At 41.0% G+C, this 26,490-nt stretch overlaps 1 protein-coding gene and 2 pseudogenes across 5 annotated transcripts in view; 1 reads left to right on the forward strand and 2 right to left on the reverse strand.

The window, feature by feature from the left end:
• Positions 1–26,490, forward strand: part of ZNF385B (zinc finger protein 385B) — a 473,021-nt gene that overhangs the window by 38,440 nt on the left and 408,091 nt on the right. The gene's annotated exons all lie outside the window — the stretch shown is intronic.
• Positions 21,172–21,778, reverse strand: LOC138848867 (hydroxymethylglutaryl-CoA synthase, cytoplasmic pseudogene; annotated as a pseudogene).
• LOC138848868 (hydroxymethylglutaryl-CoA synthase, cytoplasmic pseudogene) lies at positions 22,124–22,871 on the reverse strand (annotated as a pseudogene).

Raw genomic sequence — 26,490 nt, forward strand, 5'->3', positions numbered from 1 at the left:
GAAAAGTTTTAAAGTTCTTCTTTAAGATTTATATTTTTCATCCTCTCAAGCTCTTTGAAAACCAAGACCTGTTTCTTATCCCGGTGTTTCATTTTAGACTCTTGGTATATTCTTTCTTTTTTTTTTTTTAAGATTTTATTATTTATTTGAAAGGCAGATTTACAGAGAGAGGTCTGGGGGGTGGGGAGAGAGAGAGAGAGAGATCGGTCTTCCATCTGCTGGTTCACTCTCCAGATGACCACAACAGCCAGAGCTGAGCTGATATGAAGCCAGGAGCTTCTTCTGGGTCTCCCAGGAGTGTGCAAGGGCCCAAGTACTTGGGCCATCTTCCACTGCTTTCCTAGGCCATGGCAGAGAGCTGGATCAGAAATGGAGCAACCAGGACTCGAACTGGTGCCCATATGAGATGCCGGCACTGCAGGAGGCGGCTGTATCTGTTACATTCTTATCAGCAGTAATGTAGCCATTTACATTATGACAGTTTGCTTAGCATTGAACCAAATTATCTGAAAGATAAACTTGATGATTTGTCTTTTAAAAATCTGACTTAAACTACAAGGTAGAAATGGGGTCATGTACTTTTAATAAGTTTAATAAATAAATCTACAATTAATGATCATATTTCTATATGAAATACATAATATGTTGGGTTCATAGTGAAATAATTAATGAACAATTTAATATCCAATTTCTGAACTTTGATCCTCCTATTCTTTGTAGGATATATTTTTACCAGTTATGTCTTGTGTGGTTCCCCACGTACCCCTGTCTCATTTTTTGCCTTCAGTGTGAAAGCACTATATCTGCATTTCACAAAATAAACAAGACAGACCCAGCAATTTGACAGGCCCATCCACCTGTGGTTCCCAAACACTGTGTTCATAGCAGCATCGTTTGTAATAGCCCCAGTTGGAAAATCCTCAGGTATCAATTTATAGGAGACTGGGTAAATAAATTGTGATATATTAATACGCTATGATAATATGTAAGATTGAAAGTGAAACGGTGCTGTGGCACGGTGGGTTAAAGCCCCTGTCTGCCATGCTGGCATCTCATATGGGCGCTGGTTCAAGTCCTGGCTGCTCCTCTTCCAATCTAGCTCTCTGCCATGGCCTAGGAAAGCAGTGGAAGATGGCCCAAGTCCTTGGGCCCCTGCACCCACTTGGGAGACCTGGAAGAAGCTCCTGGCTTTGGATTGGTGCAGCTCTGGCTGTTGCGGCCATCTGGGTAGTGAACCAGCAGATGGAAGATTTCTCTCTCTGTCCCTCTCCCTCTCCCTCTCCCTCTCTCCCTCTCCCTCTCCCCCTACCCCCCCCTCTTCTCTCTTCTCTCTTCTCTCTTCTCTCTTCTCTCTTCTCTCTTCTCTCTCCTCTCTCCTCTCTCCTCTCTCTTCTCTCTCTGTAACTCTGACTTTCAAATAAATAAATAAACCTTAAAAAAAAGAAAGTGAATGATTTACAACTATAAACAACATGAACAAAACTCAGAATAAATATAGGAACTGTGTACTTTGCAACAATCCATAGACTATGATTTTTCCTATATGCATATATATTAGGTTTTAGTAACATGCTAGAGAAAGGCTACGTTTATATCAACTTTAGCCCCAGTGAAGGCAGCTTTTAATAAGTGGCAGTTAAAATAAGGGGATAGAAAGTTTGGGGCAGCTCTGGTGGTAAATATGTTGAGGGTTAGTTTATTTAATAAAGATTATATTTAATTACACTGGTGTATTTTACATTTGAGAAATTATTTTTAATGAATTATCCTGTTTACATAAATATAAAATACTAGTTTCTCACTGTTGGAAATGCATCATCATTTTCTTTTTTTTTTTTTTTTTTTTTTTTTGACAGGCAGAGTGGACAGTGAGAGAGAGAGACAGAGAGAGAAAGGTCTTCCTTTTGCCGTTGGTTCACCCTCCAATGGCCGCCGCTGCAGCCGGCGCACCGTGCTGATCCAATGGCAGGAGCCAGGATCCAGGTGCTTTTCCTGGTCTCCCATGGGGTGCAGGGCCCAAGCACCTGGGCCATCCTCCACTGCACTCCCTGGCCATAGCAGAGAGCTGGCCTGGAAGAGGGGCAACCGGGACAGAATCCGGCGCCCCGACCGGGACTAGAACCCGGTGTGCCGGCACCGCAAGGTGGAGGATTAGCCTATTGAGCCACGGCGCCGGCCATCATCATTTTCTTAAAATGATATTCATGCTGTTAGGAAAGCAACTATTAAATATTTGAATTAATGAGGAGTGGGCATTTAGCCTAGTGGTTAGGGTGCCTGCCTCCTGCATATGAATGCCTGAGTTCAATTCCTAGCTCTGGCTGCTGACTCCCAGCTTCTCACCAGTGCAGATCCTGGGGGAGGCAGTGGTGATGGCTTGAGTAATTGGGTTCTCACCACCCTTGTGGGAGACCTGAATTGTGTGCCCAGCTCCTGGCTCTGTTGTGAGCACTGGGGCGTGGTAAGTTCCTACCTACTGGGATGGGAACTCACTCACTCAGTCTCTCTCAAATTAAAAATAACAAAAAAAGGTTTTAAAAACATATAACTCATTGAAACCATTGTATGAGTGGGAGAGGGATGGTTCTTTAAAGGTTTCAATGACTTAGCTTTGTGTACCAGACAAAATTCTGATTTCTTGGAAGCAGATAAGCACCTGTGTAATTTAGATTCTTCCAGGTCCCTGTTTACCTCTTTTTCCTCAGCCTTTCCCGTCACAGTTTCTTTCTAAACTGCCCAGCTGCTAGCAGTTCCCTGAGCACTCAGGTGTTTTGCAGCCACAAGTCTTAGCCCCTGCTGTTCCTGTGCCTTCCTTTTCTCCACTATCAGCATCATATTTCCATATTTTTGATGGCTGCTTTCCTAACACTTAACAGTATCTGAATATGCTGGGCTATTGGTAAATTGAAGGCAGCTTGAAGACTTTATGTCTCATTTTACCTCCCTGAGTAATTGTATGTCTCTGTTTTAGGTTTTAAGATCACTAAGTATAGTGTGAGTTCTCAATTTGTCTTTTGTGTAATCCAGTACAAAGAACCTGGGGAGATTAAAAAGAGTTGAATGAATTTGATGTTTTGAATAGACAAAAAAACCAGAAGCCAACTGAGTTTGTCTTTGATGTGTGTCTTGTGAATTTTTAGCTCCAAATTTACCTTCTTTGTTACATTATTATAGATGCAAAAGTAGTTGATGTTATTTTTAGTATATTTTGTGGGTAGATGTTAGGTAGTGGGAGAAAACTAAGCAAGTTAAGGGATTTTATTCTGGAAAATTTACAGAGAAGTTTTAAAAAGAAAACAATAGCAGCTAGTACATGTTAGGTCCAGAACTGTAGTGTGCATTGTGGAAAAATGTTTTACATACTGATCCCTGCTTTAAGTACTTTGGAGTTACCTCTTGGGAATATTTTTACTCCTTAGCTTAGCCATCAATAGCATGCTTTGATTCATGGAAATGGATGGGGCCAGGGTAAGTGGCATCTGAGTATTTCAAAAGGAATACAAATAGTCATCAAGTGAGAGTTGAAATGGTGTCTTTCTCTGTTAACAAGCTGCCCTCCACCTGAAGAAAACTCATGGGCACATCACAGTTCTTGCTTGTTTTGTTGTCTTATTTGTGGCTTCATTGAGTTATATCAAGAAACAGCACTGTCAGTCTCTGTTAAAATACTCTCTTCCTCTCTGATGTCTTTAGAAAAATCCCTTCCCATGGGGGCCGGCGCCGTGGCTCACTTGGTTAATCCTCCACCTGCAGCGCCAGCATCCCATATGGGTGCCGGATTCTGTCCCGGTTGCTCCTCTTCCAGTCCAGCTCTCTGCTGTGGCCCGGGAGTGCAGTGGAGGATGGCCCAAGTGTCTGGGCCCCTGCACCCGCATGGGAGACCAGGAGGAAGCACCTGGCTCCTGGCTTCAGATCGGTGCAGCGTCGGCTGTGGCGGCCATTAGGGAAGTGAACCAATGGAAGGAAGACCTTTCTCTCTGTCTCTCTCACTGTCTATAACTCTACTTATCAAATAAATAAAAAGTTTCAAAAAAGAAAAATTTCTCCCTTATGCATTGAAACATCGAACTCTATTCCTGTTGGATAAAGCTCCAGAGGCCATTGTGTATGAGAATGGTGGCTCAGTTCTGGACAGCTATTTGAGCTTCAGTTGTTTCTTTATTCACCTATTCTAATTTTAGATTCTTATTTCCTGGTCAAATGGCTTCACAGAGGCAATGTAAATTTTGTAAGCTGAAGGATTCCCCCAGATTTGCAGAACGGAGGGAGAAGACAGCGTCAGAACACTGACAAGGAGTTCTAGGGTCCTGGGAGGAAGGATATGGCAGGGTATTACTGATGGGTGAATGAGAAGAAAGTCGGGTGAAGCTTTCAGATGGATGTTGAGAGTCATGAGTTGAGCAGGGAGGGGGCATTTCCACCACTGGTGCTTCATCCTCTGGCTGTCTTGAACATGTCAGTTACTCTCAGGGGCTCATGGTGCTGTAGAAGTTGGCAACAGTGTAGCGAAGTGGGGAAAGGAAAGTCCCCTGGACAATGGTTGGGGGAGTGATCTTGTGGGGACCCCTGCTTTTTGAAACATCATTGTTGCTGAACTAGACAGGGGCACAGCTAACTAATCTGAGCTTCAAGAGAGGAAATGAGATGCTTTTTAAGCTTGTCTTTATATTTATTAACTAGTGGGGGTGGTAGCGTATTTTGTTAATCTGTATTTTTGGAAGGACAAGAATTGTGATTTTTGTGGCAACACATTTTAGACACCCCCCAAAAAAGTGCTTTAGCCACAATTCAAAACCACGAAATATTTGGTTTTGGACTAAATTTTGACTCTGAATTTAAATTTATTTTGATTTCTGTCATTTAAAAACAAAACAGGAAAGAGTGACTAGACAGCCATTGGGGACTGGACTGGCTTTGCTTTTGTAAAAGGGGGATTAGGATTTGTCTGTTCTATAAAGGACACATAGCATTTAGATTAGACTTAATCTGATTGTATTGCAATACAAAGGCCATTCAAGTCAGTTTAGCTTCCAGGGTCTGTAAACACCATATGACCACTGATTGGTCCAGGGAAGAGTATTAACAGGAAGATAATGATGAGTTTTAATCCAAATCCCTAAAGCACAACAGCTGTGGCTTCAAAATGAGTTTTCTTTCAGATTTCAGAAGCAGTACTATGTATCTTACAATGTGATAAATTTAGCTTTTTTAAAAAACTGGCACAAACAATATACCTATTTTATTTTTATTTGATTAGGTAGTTTTCTTGTCTCAAATTTCCTTTATAATATAATGTAGATGTTGTCAACATGTTTGTATACTTATTTAAAATTAGGTGATCATATAATTTATTGTCCAGTGTGGGACTGCCTTGAGAGTGAGTAACCTAGGGACAAAAAGCCTAAACCAGGAACCTCCTGGGCAATTTAGCATATATGACTATCCTTTTAAAATTATATTTTTGTGTTTCAAAAAAATCCTCCAACAAAATTATAAAGTCATACTTGGAACCAAACGTCCTTTCCAAATGCATTTCAAAATGGATAATGATTTAGAAGTGAGAAAAACAAAATGAAATAAAAACAAAACATGGGGCTTAGGCCTGTAGTCACAGTGAGCTTTTTAAATGCCAAATTTGATTAAACGTGATTCACAAGTTTTATTGTCTTTTTATGAGTCTTAAATGCATTGAATTAGTTTAGCAAGCACTTATTCTCCTTATGTTTGTGTTCTCCTGATGTCATTACTCGTATTGCACCTTCTATATAGAGAGTATTTCACAGTCGTATGAGGTCGATTGTAAGGGAAGTGGATTTAGTTTTACAGTCAGCATTTATTGGTTAACTCCCAGGCATCCCTTCTTCTTCCACATACAGTTACCCAGTTTCCCAGCTTGCAGTCTGGGTAAGCAGGCTTTCCCTTCAGCGCCCAAAGGCCCTGACTGCCTCAAGCAATCACTGTGCTGCTCCCTCTCACCTACTGGGGATGCAGACCACTTTCGTGCTGGAAATGATTGAAGTTGTAGTCTTAGCAGTATTGTAAGTCAGTTGAATATTTACAGAAAGGCTTAGAGTGACTGCAGCACCTAAAATCACAAGGTTGGTGTAAAAGATACTTTTGGTAGCACTGTTAAGCTTCTAGATTAAGCCATACTGTCTCTAGAGGTTTTGGTTACATGAACCCATAAATTCCTTTCATTGCTCATGCCTGTTGAATTGGAGTTTTGGTTACTCACAAGCAAAGACTCCATAATTAGTGAGATTTTAAAGTAATTACAAACCATATGATTAGCAAATCTTTGAAAACTATTATTTGACTTTAAAAATTATTTATTTGTTTGAGAGGTAGAGAGAGAAAACATTAGAGACCTTCCACTGCTGATTCATTCCCCAAATGCCTGCAATGCATGGTGTGCATGACATGTGGGGAAAAGCCAGAAGCCAGTAGCACAATTCAGGTCTCCAACATGGAGGTTTGGGGGTCAGGAACCTGACTACTTGAGCCATCACCTGCTGTCTCACAGGCTGTGTGTGCATTGGCAGGACCCTGGAGTAAAGAGCTGAAGCCAGGAACTGAACCCAGGGGCTTTGATTTGGGATGCAGACATCTTAACCATGTCCACTCTGATTTCGAGAATAGCAATGGTGTGCCATTTCTGTGATGGATACACAAAGGCCTTAGAGGCTGGGTGTTAGATTAGCGAGGCAGAGATAGGATGGACTGCACACTGCAAGGAAGACCATCCCATCCGGATGCACCCTACAAAAAATAGTGGGGGCAAAAAAAAGGGGTGCTAAGGAAAATATATTACAGACATATTTGATGGTGAACCAAATGTTTTTTAAACTTTTTTAAAATTTATTCGAAAGGCAGAGTTATAGAGACAGACAGAGATCTTTGATCCACTGCTTCACTCCCTAAATGGTGACGATGGTCAGGGCTGGGTCAGGCTGAAACCGGGAGCCAGGAGCTTCTTCTAGGTGTCCCACATGAGTAGCAGGATCCCCAAGCACTTGGGCCATCTTCTGCTGCTTTTCCCAGACTGTTACTGAGAGCCAGACCGGAAGTAGAGCATTCAGGACACAAATATAAGTGGCATCCCAGGCAGTGCCTTTGCCTTCTATGTCCCTTAGGCCAGTCCCCAATGAGACAAATTTTGACAAAAATCTAAGGGCGATTTAAAAATTAGCTCAGCTTCGTGGACTTTGATACCTGAAAAAGATAGCTAGTATAAAATTAAACTTGTCATATCCACTGTCTTCACTCTTATCTATAATTAAAATTCATCTGTTGATGAGGCTAGAACTACAGGTATGTAATGGAGCATAGCAATTCTATGCAGTATTTTATGATAAGTGAAAAGTTTGATTTGTGGGGATAAGATCGAGACAAAAGAACGTGTCTCTTGTCACCTCAACCACTTTATCTCATTTATGGAATCAATGTTAGCAGGCTGCAGTATTTCTTTGCCTGGGACTTTATGACCAGCATAAACTTACCTTTGGATTCATTATGAGTTTTGAGCTCTTGAACACTATATTGCTTTTTTTCCATCCCCAATTGGAGAGAACCCATCTGTAGAGAAAATTTTCCATACACAGGCTGCAACCTGCTTTTTTTTTCCCTCATAACTTCCAAAGTTATATAATCAGTAACAGAACTCTCATATCTTCAGAACCCTATTTTCAGAAAATGTTTACAAAAAGCCCGAGACTGTTGCCATGCTTTGGATGTAATGGATGGCTTATTCCCACAAGCCTAGAATTCTTGTTTTGATGTGTTCATTTTTGTGTGCAAAAGAATAATTCTTTACAATGGAAAAAGGTGCAGTAGTCCAATAATTTTAATTTTTAAGGCTTGTGATCAGAGATCTTTGGCCTCTTACTTAAGGGAGATGTGTAGGTTCTCTTTGTCCTATATTCATCTCAGGTGGCATTCACATACTGACCTTAGATCCAGGTTCAAATTCAGAAGTCCAGGGAGTGTTGTCAGGTTTAGTGTGCTGAGCTGACTTTCAAAGTGCAGGTGCCTTTCAGGGATTGGGAGGAGTGCCTTCCCCACCAGATTCTCTTGACCACCAAAGTCTGTGTTGCTGCTGCTGCTGGTAGCTGAGATAATACCATATCAGACAGAATATTACAAATCTCATCATTATTACCTTCATGCTGTCTTTGAATGCTAATGTGCTTTGCCCAAAGAAATTGTTTTGCTTGTTAGAAAAAGGCCTTTAGTAAAAACTGGTTTGGTGTAGAGTGGTGTAGTAAGCTCCACAACTTAAGAACTCTAAATGGTAGAATGGTCTTACACGTGGGCAAAGTATGGTTAAGAAGAGTAGCAGGCAATCTTCTTTGAAGAGGAGGCAAAATAAACCTGGAAATGAAACCAAAAGGCTCTTAGTGTACCCGTCCCCAATGTCTTACATAAATCACCGTTCTCAGTGGATTTATTTAACTTCTTATGTTAGAATAATATGCATTTTAGGAATATGTGATGTAGAAAGTTTGCTTTTGTGGAAAATCAGAAATTTCAATTACTTGCATAGTGAGCATTCTGGTGTTGGTCATTTTCCTCCGAAGATGGAGCATGATGTCTTTCTTGCTTTTGTTTTTTACAGGAAGCCTTGCGCTATGCAGTGGAATATAGTGAATTCTCAGCATATGTTGTTGCTAATGAATTACCTCAACTTTGTTTCTGTGGACACTGTACAGGCTTCCCCCCGCGGCCCCCCCCCCCCCCCCCGTCTTGTAGCCTCTTTTGTCACTGCGGTCACATTTATGATTTATGAACTATAGCAAGTCATTAAGATAATAAGAATTAGGAGAAAATATTTTCCCTGGGGATTGTGCTTGGAATATGTCATTAATCACATTCTGCAAGAACTACAGTCAAGGTGTACTTGGAATCCTAGTTTCTCTGACACCTGCGGAAGAGGGGTAAACAGGTTATCGTGTGGTCCATCTTGTGTGAAGTGTGTCTTTGCAAAATGGCTTGATAAGGAATGACATCCTAAAATTGCCTCTGATTTTGATCTCAAAGGTCTGAAAGTGTCCTGTGAAAGTGTCCTTGCCAAAGTGGAAGTCATTTTCTGCAAGTATTGTTTTTACTTGCATGTATTTTTTTTTTAAACCAAGGGCTATAAAACAAATATTAAAACAACCGAACACTGAGATGGAAGCTTTACTTATTTCTCTGCAGCCTATGCCTTGTTCCCAGCCTCCTGAACTCTCCTCACATCCTTTGCTGGAGGAAACCTGTGTTTCCAGGAGCATATTTTAAATCGGTAAAGTGAACATTTCTGATGGTAAAGGCCTTTAAAGAATTTCTACCTTGAGAATTGTTTTATTTGCCCCCAAATGTCAACATGTTTGATGACTATGAAGTGTTATGGGCAGACGGTAAGAGAGGGAGGGTGTGGCAGAGGCCTTATACCCTGACCCTCAGGAATTTGTGTCCAGTGTGCCCTGTGCCCTTACACCTAAAGTACAATTCAAGGACTAGCTGTGAAGATTAGCAGTCTTTGCTTCAATACACACTTTGTGAAGAAAAGGAAAAATGTGTCTCTTAGGAAACATTTGCAAATATTTCCAATTGAAATCTCTTTTCAATTTTGACAGTTGCAGTGCATAAATAGAAAATTTTGTAGTTGTTTCTAGAATAGAATAGGAAAAAGAAATGTGGAGTAGGCGGAGTCTTACTAATACCTAATAATCTCACCAGAGTTTTAATATCGTAGATAGAGCCTCCATTCACAAAATTCCTCTTCCAGACTTAGAATATTCTCAGAGAAAGCAAACATCCCCCCTCCCTCCCCCAACTCTTGTAAAACTCTGAAAATTTCTACAAATAGTTAGAACTACCATGTCCATGAGGAACTAAACAAATGCAATTGTAGACTGTTAAGAAAGTAATTAGAGAAGAAAACTGCATATCTGATTTATGGTTACAGTCAAAACTTTTTTTCTTCTTTTTAAAAATATTTATTTATTTACTTTTACTTGCAAGTCAGAGTTACACAGAGAGAGAAGGAGAGGCCAGGGTGGGGGGGGGGGTCTTCCATCTGATGGTTCACTCCCCAATTGGCCGTAGCAGCTGGAGTTGAGCTCATCCGAAGCCAGGATCCAGGAGCTTCTTCCTGGTCTCCCACGTAGATGCAGGGGCCCAAGGACTTGGGCCATCTTCTACTGCTTTCCCAGGCCATAGCAGAGAGTGGAATTGGAAGTGGAGCAGCCAGGACTTGAAGCGGCACCCATATGGGCTGCCAGCACTGCAGGTGGTGGCTTTACCTGCTATGCCACAGTGCTGGCCCTCAAAACTTTTTCTAGACAAATTCAAAATGCTAGAAGATTTTATTGTTTAAAAGGAATTTTAAACAATTTTATTGTTCTAAAAAGAAAGGCAGCCTTGGTTACTCCCAGTCTGATGAAGCTCTGGGGAAGAACGCCTCCCCTGGACAACTTAGATGCTCTTCCACATTTCTCTTGGGGTTTGTAAAACCTGGTGCCAGCCTTGAGGATAAAATCTTCCTCTCCTTCCTGTTGGGCAGACAGATGGTGAGTGGTCAGTGTGTGGTGCACTCCTTCCCAGCCAGCTCAGTAGAGCGAGGCAGAATGAACTGACCGGAAGTGTGTTGCAACAATTGAAATGAAATCATAACCCAGAATACTGTCAGTGCTTCCTGGGCCTTAGTTTTAAAAGTAAAAGCATTCCTGGCAAGGATATCTTTTATGTTTACATTTACACAGCAGAAAGAGACTTTAACTGTGAATGTTCAGAAATTATTTATCTGTTAAGCCCTACTTTAAAACAAACTGATGTTTAATCAAAAGACATCAATCAATTGTAATATTGATTTAAAGAGCTGTTTAGTGAAGGAAAAGAATCTTAACAGATTATTTTAAACAGAAAGAAAAATAGCATTCTGCTAACTTATAAAGTAGTAATGTTTAAATTGATTGAATTTTCCATGCACTACTGCTAAATCATGGTAGGGTATTTTTCACACATAATTTACACTGAGGTTAATTAAGACACTGGAAGGAACTTGCTCTATGGAGGAAAGGCCAGTGTTAATAAAACTCTATGTTTGTGATGTTTACGAAGCACCCCATCAGACAGGCTGTAGGGAGATGGAGTCTGCAGTTCTTCCTGACACACGTACAGACACACATGCTCACTCACTGACACATTGACGCACACACACACATTCAGTCTGCTGTACACTGACACATTCCTCCCCACCCCCAGTACAGCTTGCTTTCTCAACCTAATGGACGTATATACACACATTCTTAGCTCACTGTATCTGCACCTCATAAAAATGTCTGCTAACAGACATATATACTTTCTCTAATGTTGACAAATACTTTCTCTCACAAGACAACACACACACACACACACAAGTGATGCCGGCACAAACACAGCTATGCTCTGTTTTGTTTTTTTTTTTTTTTTTTTTTTTTTTTCTCTCCTCACCTTTTGTAGCTGACTTATGACTTTTCTGTCTTTGGCTTACGTGTTCTTGATCCTGACTTTGAGCTGAGTGACTCAGACCAGTTACTTCATTAGATGACACTTGGAGTGAGATTGCTGATTCTGGCTCATTTTTCTTACTTGTATGTAGTTTAAGTGAAAGAACTTGATGAACTTACTCTGCTTTAATATGTGAATGTTAATGTAAGTAGATGAGAAAATTGCCTTTCATCCATATTTGTTGAGTTTATAGGGTCACAGGAGAGATTCTTAAAATATCATGACCTTTAGGAAGCAATTCTCTATTTTGCAATATTGCAAATAATTGTTTATTTTGTATCAGTTTGTGCTGTGTTTTGTTTTTATTGATAATGACAGTCAGCAGATTAAGAAATACTTGGTGTTTGGGGGCCAGCATTGTGGCACAGTGAGCTGAGCTGCTAACCTGCAGAACTGGCATGCCTTATCAGAGTGCCAGTTCAAGTCCTGGCTGCTCTGCTTCCAGTCTATCACCCTGGGAAAGTCAATGGAAGATAGCCACACAAATAGGAGATGCAAGTGGAATTTTGGGTTCCTGGTTTCAGCCTGGGCCAGCTCCATCTATTTAGTGAGCATTGGGGAGTGAACCAGCAGGTGGAAGATATTCTCTCCCTCTTTCCTTCTTCCTCTCCCCCTTCTCTCTCTTACTTTGCCTTTCAAATAAATAAATAAATCTTTAAAAAATGCAGATGCATTTATTTATTTATTTAAGAGAGAGATCTTCATCTGCTTGTTCACTCCTCAAATGACCTCAATGGCCAGGACTGGGCAAGGTTGAAGCTAGGAGGCATGAGCTGCTTCCCAATCTCCCAAATGGGTGCAGGGGCCCAAGCACTTGGGCCATTCTCCACTGCTTTCCCAGGCACATTAGCAAGGAGCTGGATAGAAAGTGGAGCAGCCGGGTCTTGAACCAGCATCCATATGAGATGCTGGTGTCACAGGTGGCAACTTCACACACTATGCCACAGTGCTGGCCCCAATAAATGCATCTGTATTAAAAGAAAAAAAAAAGGAAAGAAAAAGAAATACTTACTATTTCTGTAGGGGGTTGAATGACAAAGTAGGCAGTTGACTGGCCTTTCTGGAGTTGAAAATTTTCTATGTAAGGACAGACGGGTTATCTCTCTTCCATTTTCAATAGAGTTGAAAATGTCAACTGTTCTTCATAGTAAAAACTCCACTTCTGTGTGTGAAAGATTGGGAAGCAGCCTTGAATGCCGTGTTTCTTCAGGAAAACCAAGGGATCACACTTCTGAGATTTTGTTACTAGTGAAGGAGAAAAAGGGGGAAATCTCCCCCCATAAATCACATCAGTCCATTGGTACATTTCTTGTAAAAAAATTGAAATGAGAGAATGGTAGTGATGGTACAATACATTATATCCTGGAAGGCCCTACTAATGTTTCTGAAATATCATGTTTAAAAATTGTGAGATTTAAAACATTTTATTGGATCACCTTATTTTTTTTTAAACTTTTATTTAATGCATATAAATTTCCAAAGTACGACTTATGGATTACAATGGCTTCCCCCCCATACCGTCCCTCCCACCCACAACCCTCCCCTTTCCCACTCCCTCTCCCCTTCCATTCACATCAAGATTCATTTTTGATTATCTTAATATACAGAAGATCAGCTTAGTATACATCAAGTATGTATTTCAACAGTTTGCTCCCACACAGAAACATAAAGTGAAAAATAATAGATGATTTTTTTTTAAATGATGATGAAATCAGAGCAGACCTATTGTCATGTTTAATCCCAGTGAGAGTCAAGTTGGGAATTGATAATTTCTTTTTTTTTTTTTTTTTTTTTTTACAGAGGATCAGTTTAGTATGCATTAAGTAAGGATTTCAACAGTTTGCACCCCCATAGAAACACAAAGTGAAATATATTGTTTGAGTACTCGTTATAGCATTAAATCTCAATGTACAGCACATTAAGGATAGAGATCCTACATGAGGAGTAAGTGCACAGTGACTCCTGTTGTTGACTTTACCAATTGACACTCCTGTCTATGGCATCAGTAATCTCCCTATGCTCCAGTCATGAGTTTCCAAGGCTATGGAAGCCCTCTGAGTTCTCCGACTCTTATCTTGTTTAGACAAGGTCATAGTCAAAGTGGAGGTTCTCTCCTCCCTTCAGAGAAAGGTACCTCCTTCTCTGAAGACCTGTTCTTTCCACTGGGATCTCACTCGCAGAGATCTTTTGCCAGAGTGTCTTGGCTTTCCATGCCTGAAATACTCTCATGGGCTTTTCAGCCAGATCCGAATGCCTTTAGGGCTGATTCTGAGGCCAGAGTGCTATTTAGGACATCTGCCATTCTATGAGTCTGCTGAGTATCTCACTTCCCATGTTGGATCACTCTCCCTGATGGATCACCTTATTTTTAAAGAAATATTTATTTATTTGGAAGAGTTATGAAGAGGGGGAGGAGAAGAAACCCAGAGAGAGAGGTTGAGAAAGGTGTTCTGTCTTCTGGTTCACTCCCCAGATGGCCACAACTGCCAGGCTGGGCCAAGCCACAGCCAGGAGCCAGGAGCTTCTTCCAGGTCTTCCACAGGTTACCAGGGTCCAAACACCTTGGCCATCTTCTGTTGCTTTTCCCAGGTCCTTAGCAGGAAGCTGGACCAGAAGTGGAGCACCCATATGGGATGCCAGCCTCGCAGGCGGCAGCTTTACCCATGGTGCCACAATGCTGGCTGCATGAATTACTTTCTTAGTTTTGCTATTCGAGTGAGAAAAATTGGGGAAATGTTGAACTTCTGTTTGAGGAAGCCCGTACTTGGTGGGGTCTCTAGAGAAATGAACCATCACCCATGTGGGAACCTAAGCAGAAGATCCTCCCTCCTTGGAGCAGGAGCCTGATTTTGTGGGGCTTTCAGGCCTCATCTTTACTTTGGTTGTAACGAGTAGTCTGAAGAGTTAGGAACAGAGACGTGACATGATCTGGTTTTGGTTCTTTGAAGAATCACTATGGATACAGCCAAGAGAACAGAGTGTGAAGGCTAAGGGATGAGGGAAAGGCCCTGTGGGGGACCAAAGTGTTTCAGATAGGAGGTGCATGCATGCCTGCTTTAGGATGCAGGTAGGGAGAAGTGGTTAGATCTGGGTGTATTTTGAAAATTAACAAAAATCAAAAACCAAATGCTGGCAAGGATGTGTTTATATTCCACCAAAAGTGGTATCATTATGGAAGGACAGAATGGAGATTCCTCAGAAATATGGAAATAGATCGACTGTATGATTCAGGCCATTCCATTCCTGTGAATTTACCCAAAGGGTAAGAAATCAGCATATGAAAGAGTTATTGTACCCCCATGTTTATGCAGCTCAACTTACAATGCCTGATATATGGGGTCAACCCAGATGTCCATCAGGTGATGACTGGATGAAGAAATTGTGGTATATTTACACAGTGGAATACTACTCAGCTGTACAGTGGATGCAATTGGACACCGCTGTGCTTAGTGAAATAAGCCAATCCCAAGAAGACAAATATCATGTTTTCCTTGATTTGTGGTAGCTGATGTACAGAGTACAAAAAAATGTAATGAATAAAATTGACATTTTGAGATTTGATTATTGTTTATAGCCCTTGTCCTCTTGAGGAACAGTGTTTTTTCTTTATTTCGTGGAAGGTTAGACTTGTGATTATAAAGTAAATTGCAAGTATGGATTGTAAAAATTTAAAAAGAAGGAAGAGAGAGCATAGGGTGAGAAGATCATTATGTTCTTAAAACTGTATGTAAGAAAAAACTGTATGTAAGAAACACATGGAATTTGTTCCCCTTGTAAATAAATGTTAAAAAGAAAAATAGGCCAGTGCCGCGGCTCAATAGGCTAATCCTCCGCCTGTGGCGCAGGCACAACGGGTTCTAGTCCCGGTTGGGGCACCGGATTCTGTCCCGGTTGCCCCTCTTCCAGTCCAGCTCTCTGCTGTGGCCCGGGAGTGCAGTGGAGGATGGCCCAAGTCCTTGGGCCCTGCACCCGCATGGGAGACTAGGAGAAGCTCCTGGCTCCTGGCTTTGGATCAGCGCGGTGCGCTGGCCGCAGCGCGCCGGCTGCAGCGGCCACTGGGGGATGAACCAACGGTAAAGGAAGACCTTTCTCTCTCACTGTCTAACTCTGCCTGTCAATAAATAAATAAATAAATAAACAGATTTAGAAATATAAAAATAGTTTGTACGTAAGGAAATGAAGAATTCAAAAACTCATAGTCACCTATAAATTTCATTTCTCAGAGATGATCATTATTATGTTCATCTATGTTTTCTTTTTATTCTTTTTAAAGATTTATTTATTTGAAAGAGTTACACAGAAAGAGAAGGAGAGGCAGAGAGAGGGAGAGGTCTTTCATCCGATGGTTCACTCCCCAAATGGCCGCAATGGCTGGAGCTGCGCCCATCTGAAGCCAGGAACCAGGAGCCAGGAGCTGCTTCTGGGTCTCCCAAGTGGGTGCAGGGGCCCAAGGACTTGGGCCATCTTCTACTGCTTTCCCAAGCTATAGCAGAGAGCTGGATCAGAAGTGGAGCAGCCGGATCTTGAACTGGTGCCCATATGGGAGACTGGCACTTCAGGCCAGGACTTTAACCCGCTGTGCCACAGCACCGGCCCCTACTTGTATTTTCCATTCAGTTTTTTCTATCTATTTTTACCAATTAGGATCCAGCTATATATAGACATTTAAATTTTTTACAGTAATATCATAATATTGTGATAAATAATCTTGTAAATACCTACTATAATAGCTAGAATATTTGATCTTGTGATGTGTTATGATTTATGTAGACATTATAAATTGGATTTTTGTCTAGTTTCTATTTTTAGATTACTTTTAAAAATTTTTTTTATTGACTTATTTTAATTGTTTGAAAGGTAGAGAGAGCAAGATCTTCCTTCTGCAGGTTCACTCCACAAATATCTCCAATAGTTAGGGCTGGGCCAGGCCAAAGTCAGGGGCCTGGAACTCAATCCAGGTCTCCTACACAGTTGGCAAAGACCCAAGGACTCAGCCATCACCTTCTGTCTTCCAGGATGCACATCAACAGGAGACTGGGGTGAGAAGCAGAGCAAGAACTGAAACCTAGAACTCCAACATGGAATGAAGGCATCTTCACTGCTGCACCAAATACCCTCCTCTGGGTTCTGTCTTTGATATAGATAAAATTAGATGAATTTCTTTGTGCAGAAATACTACAGATTCTTTGCTACATCTGCAGGAAATTGCTGTGTCAAAGAAGCTATCCTGGTTTATGGCTCTTGTTAGATATTGCCAGATTGTTTTAAAAAAAGTGATTTTGCCAGTTTATAGTCTGCTAAGAGTGATTCATTGGATTCTTTTCAATTTTGAGAGCTTTTAAAATTATTTTATTAAACAATTCTTGATAGTTTGACAGGTTAGTGTTATCTAATTTCTTTTTTTAAGCATTTGTTAATTTTTCTTTTAAAAATTTTTATTAAAAAAGAGAACAAATTACATGTATTTTTTTTAAAGATTTATTTATTTGAAAGGCAGAGTTAGAGAGAGAGGGTGGGACAGAGATCTTCCATCTGCTGGTTCACGCCACAAATGGCTGCAACAGCTAGGGCTCAGATAAACTGAAACCAGGAGCCAGGAGCTTCCTCCTGCTTTCCCACATGGGTGCAGGAGCCCAAGCAGTTTGGCCATTTTCCACCACTTTCCCAGGCACATTAGCAAGGAGCTGGATAGAAAGTGGAGCAGCTGGAATTTGAACTGGTGCCCATATAGGATGTTGGCATTGCAGGTGGTGGCTTTACCCACTGTGCCACAACACTGGCCCCATATGTATTTCTTAATATGTAGTTAGTTACTAGAGGGTGAACTTCCTATTACATGTGTACATCAGTTATTTATTTTTCTTTCTTTTTTTTTAAGATTTTATTTATTTGACAGGTAGAGTTACAGACAGTGAGAGAGAGAGAGAGAGAGACAGAGAGAAAGGTCTTCCTTCTGCTGGTTCATTTCCCAAATGGCTGCAACGGCTGGAGCTGCACCGATCGGAGCCAGGAGCCAGGTGCCTCCTTTTGGTCTCCCATGTGGGTGCAGAGGCCTAAGCACTTGGGCCATCTTCTACTGCTTTCAAGTAGAGAGCTGGATTAGAAGAGGAGCAGCCAGGACAAGAACCGGTGCCCATATGGGATGGCGGTGCCACAGGCGGAGGATTAACCTACTGTGCCATGGCTCTGGCCCCCAGTTGTTTATTTTTCTTATGAATTTCTTCCAACTGTTCTTTGCCCAAATTTCATGTCCCTTCCCCTGACCCATGCAGTCTTGGCAGTTTTTGATTGACTTGTATGATTTATCATACTCACGTTATCAACCATTTGTTATATTTGCTACAATATTGTTTTCTAGTTTGTGGCCTTTTACTTTTATACTTCATTGATTTAAAAGTTTCATGTAGTCAGATGAGCAGTTATTTTTTAACTAAGAAACGTTTTATGTAAGGTATACAAACTTCATGCATTTCATATATACAAATTTAGGAATACAGTGATTCTTCCCATTCTACCCTCCCTCCTACCTTCACTCCCACCCTTCCTCCTCCTCCCTCTCCTATTCCCATTCTTACTTTTTTACAAAGATCTATTTTCAGTTAACTTTATACTCATAATCCTTACACTAAGTAAAGAGTTCAACACATAGTAAGAAGGAAAAAAAAAAAAAACCATTGTTCCTCAACAGTCAAGACAAGGGATGTAAACAATCATGCATCTCAAAGTGTCAATTTTGCTTCTCTAGATTACCTTTTAGGTGCTCTATTAGTTACCACAGATCAGGGAGAACATACAGTATTTGTCTTTTTGGGACTGGCTTATTTCAGTAAGTATAATGATTTTCAGTTGTTCTCATTTTGTTGCAAATGACAGGACTTATTAAAAAAACAAACACAGTGAGGGCAGACTTGCAAGTTCCAAAAAGATCTAAGCAAATGCAAGAAATTGGTCTACGTTCAAAGTATTGAATTCATTGGAAACAAATGTCCGCATTTGAGGGCAGACTTTGTCAGGATTCTTTCTCAGACTCAATTAAAAATAAATTTTAAGTACACTAAGAATTAAAATAGTTTTAAAAGAACCTGTGAAAGTATTTAAATGGATATTTAATTATGGGATATTGATGTTCTTTCTAAATAAAACAAAGGTAGAAAACATCAGGATAAATTTTGGAAAATGTGACCAATTTGAAAACTTCCAACAGAAAAAATTAACAAAGGTAAACAACAAGTGACAAGCAGGGAAAATAATTTGTAACACCTGTGGAAACTAATAATTTAGAAATGTTAGAAGAGAGCACTGCTACAAATCAGCGCTTTTAAATTCCAGAAAGAATATTGACCGAAAAACATGAAAGAGTAATTTAGAAGGAGGAAATACTAATAACTCAAAAGCATTTCAAAATCCATCTCCACTGCTTTTCAAAGAAAGTAAAATAAATGCAAACCATTAATACAGGATCTGGAAGTATATAAATGTGCTTTTCTTTTCAGCACTTTGTAGCTCATGAATGGCCCTCTTGAGTCAGTCACCATTAATCCAAGGAGCGTTTAAACTGTTTCAAACTCAGGAAAAATGACTTCCAAAATTGACTTTTAAAGCCAGATTGTTGAAGGATAAAATTGTTTTTGTTGCTGTTTGTTTTTAATTCCCAAAGTTTCCTTTTAATGGAGTAAGATTACGTGTAGTCTTTGGAAGTGATGATGATGAAAACATTTTAGTTTATATTTATTGACATAGAGCTGCTTAAATAGGAAATTAAAACTTTATAAAAGTATTATGTAACAAAAATCATATGTGCTTTTATTTTAGAAATTTATACACTAAAATAAGAATATATTCTCAAACATAAGAAAATGTCAGTTTTTCCACATTTAAAAAAAATTACTTAATGAGGCTGGTGCTGTGGCGCTACAGGTTAAAGCTCCGGTCTGCATCGCTGGCATCCCGTGTGGGTGCCAGTTCGAGTCCTGGCTGCTCCACTTCTGATCCAGCTCTCTGCTGTGGCCTGGGAATGCAGTGGAAGCTGACCTGAGTCCTTGGGTCCCTGTGCTCGTGTGGGAGACCTGGAAGAAGCTCTTGGTTCCTGGCTCCGGTTCAGTGTAGCTCTGGCCATTGTGGCTGTTTGAGGAGTGAACCAGCGGATGGAGGACCTCTCTCTCTCTTCTCTTTGCCTCTGCTTCCCTGTAGCTCTGCCTTTCAAGGAAAAATCTAAAAACAAACAAACAAAAAAAAACAAAAGCTAGAACATCTGCTTTTTTTTCAGGCAGAAGCACATGATTCATTTTACTGTTATGAAAGCTCAACTTCATGCATACAAATGGCCAAAGAAGTATGAAGTTTCGCAGAGCCTAAACATCAGTTGAGTACACAATAGGAAGCGAGGAAGCGTGTTGCAAATTGGGCGACGAGAACTCCCCAAGAACAGAACAGTTTTCCAGATTACATGTCAGTCACATAAAAATTTAAACATTGGGGCCAGCGCTGTGGCACAGTGGGTTAAGCTGCCATCTGCAGTGTTGGCATCCCATATAGGCTCCAGTTCAAGTCCTGGCTACTCCACTTCTGAACCAGCTCCCTGCTAATGCACCTGTGAAAGCAGTGGAGGTTGATTCAAATGCTTGGGCCCCTACGCCCATGTGGGAGACCTGGATGAAGCTCCTGGCTTTGGCCTAGCTCAGCCCCAGCTGTTGTGGCCATTTGGGGAGTGAACCAGCAGATGGAAGATCTCTCTCTCTCTAACTCTGACTTTCAAATAAGTAAATAAATAAATCTTCAAAAAAAATTTAAGTGTCATGTAACCCTTTAAAATAATCCTCCGATATCCCATTTCTCCAGCTATTCCTGTGCCCTCCACCTCCCACCCCTAAACCCACCATGAAATCCTAATGTTCCCTGTTACTAGTGACAGCTACTTCAGGTTCTGCTGTTACTGCAGGGCTTAGAATTACCTCAGCTGCTGTATTTGTACAAGTGTTACTCCTTCATCTCAAGCCTTATCATTTGAAGGGAGGCACCCAGCCTATTTGTTTATTTGAAAGGCAGAGTTAGAGAGGCAAAGGCAGAGGAAGAGGGAAGTGTTTCATCCACTGGTTCACTCCCCAAATAGCCACAATGGCCAGGGATGGGCTAGACTGAAGCCAGGAGCCAGGAGCTTCATCTGGGTCTCCCACATGGGTGCAGGGGACCAAGCACTTGGGCAATCTGCTGCAGCTTTCCCAAGTAGGGATATAGATTTTAAGTGGTGCATCTGGGACTTGAACCAGTGCCCATATGGGATGCTGGTCCTGCAGGCTTTAGCTTAATTCACTGTGCCACAACACTAGCCCCTCTTCATCCACTTTAACTAGGTACCATACTTTGTTTTAAGGATTTATTTGATTTGTTTGAAAGGCAGAGCTATAGAAGGAGAGAAAGGTTTTCATCTGCTAGTTTACTCCTCAAATGGCTGCAATGGCTGGGGCAGGCTGAAGCCAGGAGCCAGGAGCTTCTTTCAGGATGTAGGAGCCCAAGGACTTGGGTCATCTTCCACCGCTTTCCCAGGAACATTAGAAGGGAGCTGGGAAAGAGGAGCAGCCAGGACTCAAAACTGGCACTCATGTGGGATGCTGGTGGTGTAGGCCATGGCTTTAACCTGCTCTGTCACAGCACCAGCCCCAGTACTATGTTTTTTGAATCTGCTGAATACCGGGAAATATAGTTGACCAAGTTATGAGTATCTTCTCTGAGATTTATGTTTTCAGCAAAAGTGCCTGTTGCCAAATGAGTGCTTGAGTCAACCCTTGATTTAAGATTAGGCAAATTGGTTATTATGTTATTGAGAGCATGGTGTGGCATCCTGAATAACAGAGTACAGGGTGGTAGCCAAACCAGAACCGGGAGAGAATGCTCCAGTCCTCTTCCCTGCCGGCTGCTGAGTTGGGTACTGTTAAAACAGAAGCAAGAGAACCATAAACTGAGGATGTGTACGTATTTCCATTTTGCTGTGGTACAAGCAAAGATGCCTTTGTTTTCTAGTTAAAGAGTGTGGAACCTGCCTCCATAAATGCCTTTTCACATCTCTGTTGCAATAGGTATCTTCTATAACATCCCAAAGCCTTCCAGGCCATTACAGATACTGATTTTTTTTTTTTTTGTCTCTGTTCTGGACATTAAAGAAGCCATTCAGCAATATCCACGCTGGAGATTTCTGAACTAGTTTACAGTATGTGGAGTGAAAAGACATTAACCCCAAATCATTCAAGGTGAAACTTTTTTTTTTTTTATTTTTGACAGGCAGAGTGGACAGTGAGAGAGAGAGACAGAGAGAAAGGTCTTCCTTTGCCGTTGGTTCACCCTCCAATGGCCGCCGCTGCAGCCGGCGCACCGCGCTGATCCGATGGCAGGAGCCAGGATCCAGGTGCTTTTCCTGGTCTCCCATGGGGTGCAGGGCCCAAGCACCTGGGCCATCCTCCACTGCACTCCCTGGCCATAGCAGAGAGCTGGCCTGGAAGAGGGGCAACCGGGACAGAATCCGGCGCCCCAACCGGGACTAGAACCCGGTGTGCCGGCACCGCAAGGTGGAGGATTAGCCTATTGAGCCACGGCGCCGGCCTCAAGGTGAAACTTTTACTGTTTCTTTCTGCCACTGGGTATGGATCTTTTCACCGTACACATAAAAGCAGTGGTCTAATGCACTCAGTGGAGAGTTTTCTGTCTACTCTAGGATATTCAGAGAGCAAATCAGGCTTGTGAAAGTCATAGGCATGTTGCATGTACATCTCACAAAACCCTCATTCAAAAATTTAAAGAGCTTTGGTCCATGTAGCAGAACTATGGCTCCAAGTCCACCTATTGTTCTGGCATTTCCTGTGGCATATATGGTGATATTTTCTGCAACCACCTTGGCATATCATCCATCCCAAGAGCTGGACTCAATCCAGTTGATAGCATAGAAGATAACAATTGTACCTCCATAGCATGCATTAATTGTATCTGTTCCTTCTATATCTATATTATTATGACTCTTCAAATAGCTGCCTCAAATTAGTCTTCACAAATATTGATTTATTAGTGGTTGTCTTTGTTCCGACTTCTAGCTGCTCCCAACCCTAGTATGATTGTAGGAAATGCTATTTGTCTCTATAAGGTTTTGAACTACGGTCAGAGTTGGTGTTTTATGTATCTGTGTAGAAGCCCAGCTTAGCCTCGCCCAAGACAGTGGTATATTTTCCAGGAACTATACCATCATATTTTTCCCACTCTGCTTGATCAACAGATTGTAAAGAAAGGTAGATCTCAAGGACAACAGTTCCCACATCTTTTGGACAATAATCTACATTCGATGGAAATGACTCAGGCATGGTCATAGAGCCACATGTATCTGGACAGTGGTTAAGGAAGGGGAGAGTACACACCAAATTTCCCTTTGATAAAGAGGAAAACAGTAAGCTTTCTTGTAGAGAAGTCTTTCTTAGAGCGAGAGGTCTTCCATCTGCTAGTTCACTCCCCAAATGGCTGCAACGACAAGGGCTGGGACAGGCCAAGGCCAGGAGCCGCATCTGAGTCTCCCACATCAGTGCAAGGGGCCCAAGGACTTGGGTCATCTTTGACTGCTTTCCCAGGTATGTTAGCAGGGAGCTGGATTAGAAGTGGATCAGCTGGGACTCAAATTGGTGCCCATATGGGATGCCAGCACCGCAAGTGGTGGCTTAACCCTCTACATCACTGTGCCATTCCCAATCATGACCTTCTTTAAAAGCTTTAAAAACTCTTCCCATCTGAAATTTATTTGCTGTGGTTTGAGGTAAGACTGTAAGTCTCCCAAAGAAACAATATTTACAATAGTTGACCAAGTGTTTCTGTATTGTTAATTAGGCAATCACTTACTGATTCCTGTTGCTCCTTAATCAACAATCACTAACTTCCATCTCCTGTCTGTCTGGAGATTAGTGCGCCACATTGCTCCAGTTGTGTGTTCTTGTGATATTATTTTTGATTATTACATCCTTACAGTGTATCCTAATAATAAAGGGGTTATTCTTTTGATTATTACATCCTTACAGTGTATCCTAATAATAAAGGGAACAATCCTCTCATTACTTTAAAAAATCATTGACATGTATTTTTCCAGGTGAATTTTTGCGTTAGGAGGTAAGAGTCATTTCTCCATATTCCATGAATGAAGTCACTTATTCTTTTCTTGGTAACTCAGTGCCATGATTATTTATGAGTCATTGTAGATACTGAGTTATCCAGACATGGTAATTTTCTTTACATGTGTTCTACGTGGCTCATGATGATCAAGTTTTCTGAAGTTTCTGTGACAGATGTGTGTTTTCTCCCCATATCTTCCTTAAGTGATACCTCCAGATGTTACAGCTATGTCTTTTTAAGTGATTCCTCTCAGTAGTGGAATCAAGTGACTCATTTCCTTAACATTGTATATATAGTGGGACTAAATGATTGAATTCTCACCCTTGTATTTTGATTATTCTTGAGTCTTTCATTTATATTTTTTGTCATTGCCATGTTTCATATAATTTTTAAATTCTTTTTTCAAATTTCATTTTTTAAAAAAATATTTATTTATTTGAAAGGCAGAACAATAGAGAAAGAGAGATCTTTTATCTGCTGGTTCATTCCCCAAATGAACTCAATATCCAGGACTGGACCAGGCCAAAGCAAGGAGCCAGGAACTTCTTCCTGGTCTCCCACATGGTGGCAAAGACCCAAATACTTCAACTATCATCTGCTGCTTTCCCAGGCCTGTTAGAAGGAAGATGAATCAGAAGTGGAGCAGCTGGGACTGGAACCAGCACTGTGATATAGGATGCTAGCATTGAAGTAAAGGCTTAACCTGCTGCACTGCAATGCCGGCCCTTCATCATATTTTTAATTGACAAATAAAAATTGGACATCTTTATAGGGGTATGAAGTGGTATTTCAATACCTACATACACTCTGAGATGATTAAATCATAGTAATTAGCATGACTGTTACTTCAAATGTGGTGAGAACGTTTAAAATTCTCCTTTAGCTATTTTGAAATTTAGAATGCATTATTACCAACCACAGTTAGCTTTTTTTTTCCTGATTGTAACTTTGCACCTGCTGAACGTCATCTCTCCTTTCTCCAGTGGTTTCCCTTGTCCCCAGCCTCTGGCATAACCATCATTCTGTTCTCCACTTCAGTGGCCTTGACTTTTTAAAAAGTATTTATTTCAAAGAGTAACAGAGAGACAGGGAGAGAGATGTTTCATTTGCTGGGTCACTACACTCTCTAGACGGCTTCAGTGACCAGGCCTGGTTCTGGCCAAAGACAGGAGCCCAGAATATCATCTGTCTCCCACGTGGGTGGCAGGGCTCAAGTACCTTCAGGCCAGCTTCTGCTTTATCAGGAATGTGAACAGAGAGCTGGCTCAGTAGCAGCACAGCCAAGACTTGAACCACTACTCTGATTTGGGACGCTGGCATCGCAGGTGGTGTCTTTAACCTGTTGCACACAGTGCCAACCCTGAATTTGACTTTTTTATTTTCCACATGTAAATGAGATTATGTGATATATGTCTGTGTGTGTAGCTTATTTCATTTAACACAATATCCTCTGGGTTCATCCACGTTGTAACTTACAGAATTTTCTGTTTTTTGTTTTTTTTTTTTTTTAAGGTTGAGTAGTATTCTGTTGTATATACATTTTTAAACTCCATTTACGTGTGTTTCCATATATTAGCTACTGTGAATAATGCTACAATCAACATGAGAATGAAAACATCATTTGGACATAGTCATTTTACTTTCTTTAGGCGTATATACCTAGTAGTGGGACTGCTGGATCATTTGGTAATTTTTGGTGTGTTTGTTTCTTTTTTTGAGAAATTTCCAGGTTGTTTTCAAAAATGGCTAACTTGCAATATATCTAACAGTGTGTAAGAGTTTCCTGTTTTCTACATCCTCACTAACATTTGTTATCTTTCATCTTTTTGGTAATAGCCAATCTAATAGTTGTGAAATGATTTCACTATGGTTTTCATTTGTACTGCACTAAAAATTAGATATGTTGAGGATTTTAAGTCTTAGACATTTGTATGTCTTTTGAGAAATACTTATTCAAACCCTTTTTAGAATAAGATTGGTTGTTATCCTTTTATTAAGCAGTTGATTGAATTCCTTGTGTATTCTGGGGTTAGCTCATTGTCTGATGTGGTAAGTAAATTTTTTTCCCAATTTGTGGATTATCTGTTCATTTGATTACTTGTTTTTTTCTTCTGTGCACGAGTGTTTTAATTTCGTGAAGTCCTTTTTGTCTGTTTTTGCTTTCATTGTTTGTGTTTTGGGGATCATATACATGAAATCTATGCTGCCCAGAATTATGTCATGGAGTTGTTTTTTTTTCTTTTTTTTTTTTTTTTTTTTTTTTTTTTTTGACAGGCAGAGTGGACAGTGAGAGAGAGAGAAAGGTCTTCCTTTACTGTTGGTTCACCCTCCAATGGCCACTGTGGCCGGCACACTACGGCCAGCGGACCGCGCTGATCCGAAGCCAGGAGCCAGGTACTTCTCCTGGTTTCCCATGCGGGTGCAGGGCCCAAGGACTTGGGCCATCCTCCACTGCACTCCCGGGCCACAGCAGAGAGCTGGCCTGGAAGAGGGGCAACCGGGACAGAATCCGGTGCCCTGACCAGGACTAGAACTCGGTGTGCCGAGGCTGCAGGCAGAAGGATTAGCCCATTGAGCCACGGCACCGGCCGTCATGGAGCTTTTCTCCTGATGATTTCTTCTAGTAGTTTTATTGTTTTAGGTCTTATATTTAAGTGTGTTTAATCCATTTTGAGTTGATTCTTGTATAAGGGTTGAGATAAGAGTTTGCTTTCATTCTTCTGTATGTAGATAATGAGTTTTCCCAACATACTTTATTGGAGAGACTGTCCTTTCCCAGTGTGTGTTCATGGTACCTTTGTCAAAAATCAAATGACCATAGATGTG

This window comes from Oryctolagus cuniculus, chromosome 3 (genome assembly GCF_964237555.1).
Source record: "Oryctolagus cuniculus chromosome 3, mOryCun1.1, whole genome shotgun sequence".
Taxonomy (NCBI): domain Eukaryota; kingdom Metazoa; phylum Chordata; class Mammalia; order Lagomorpha; family Leporidae; genus Oryctolagus; species Oryctolagus cuniculus.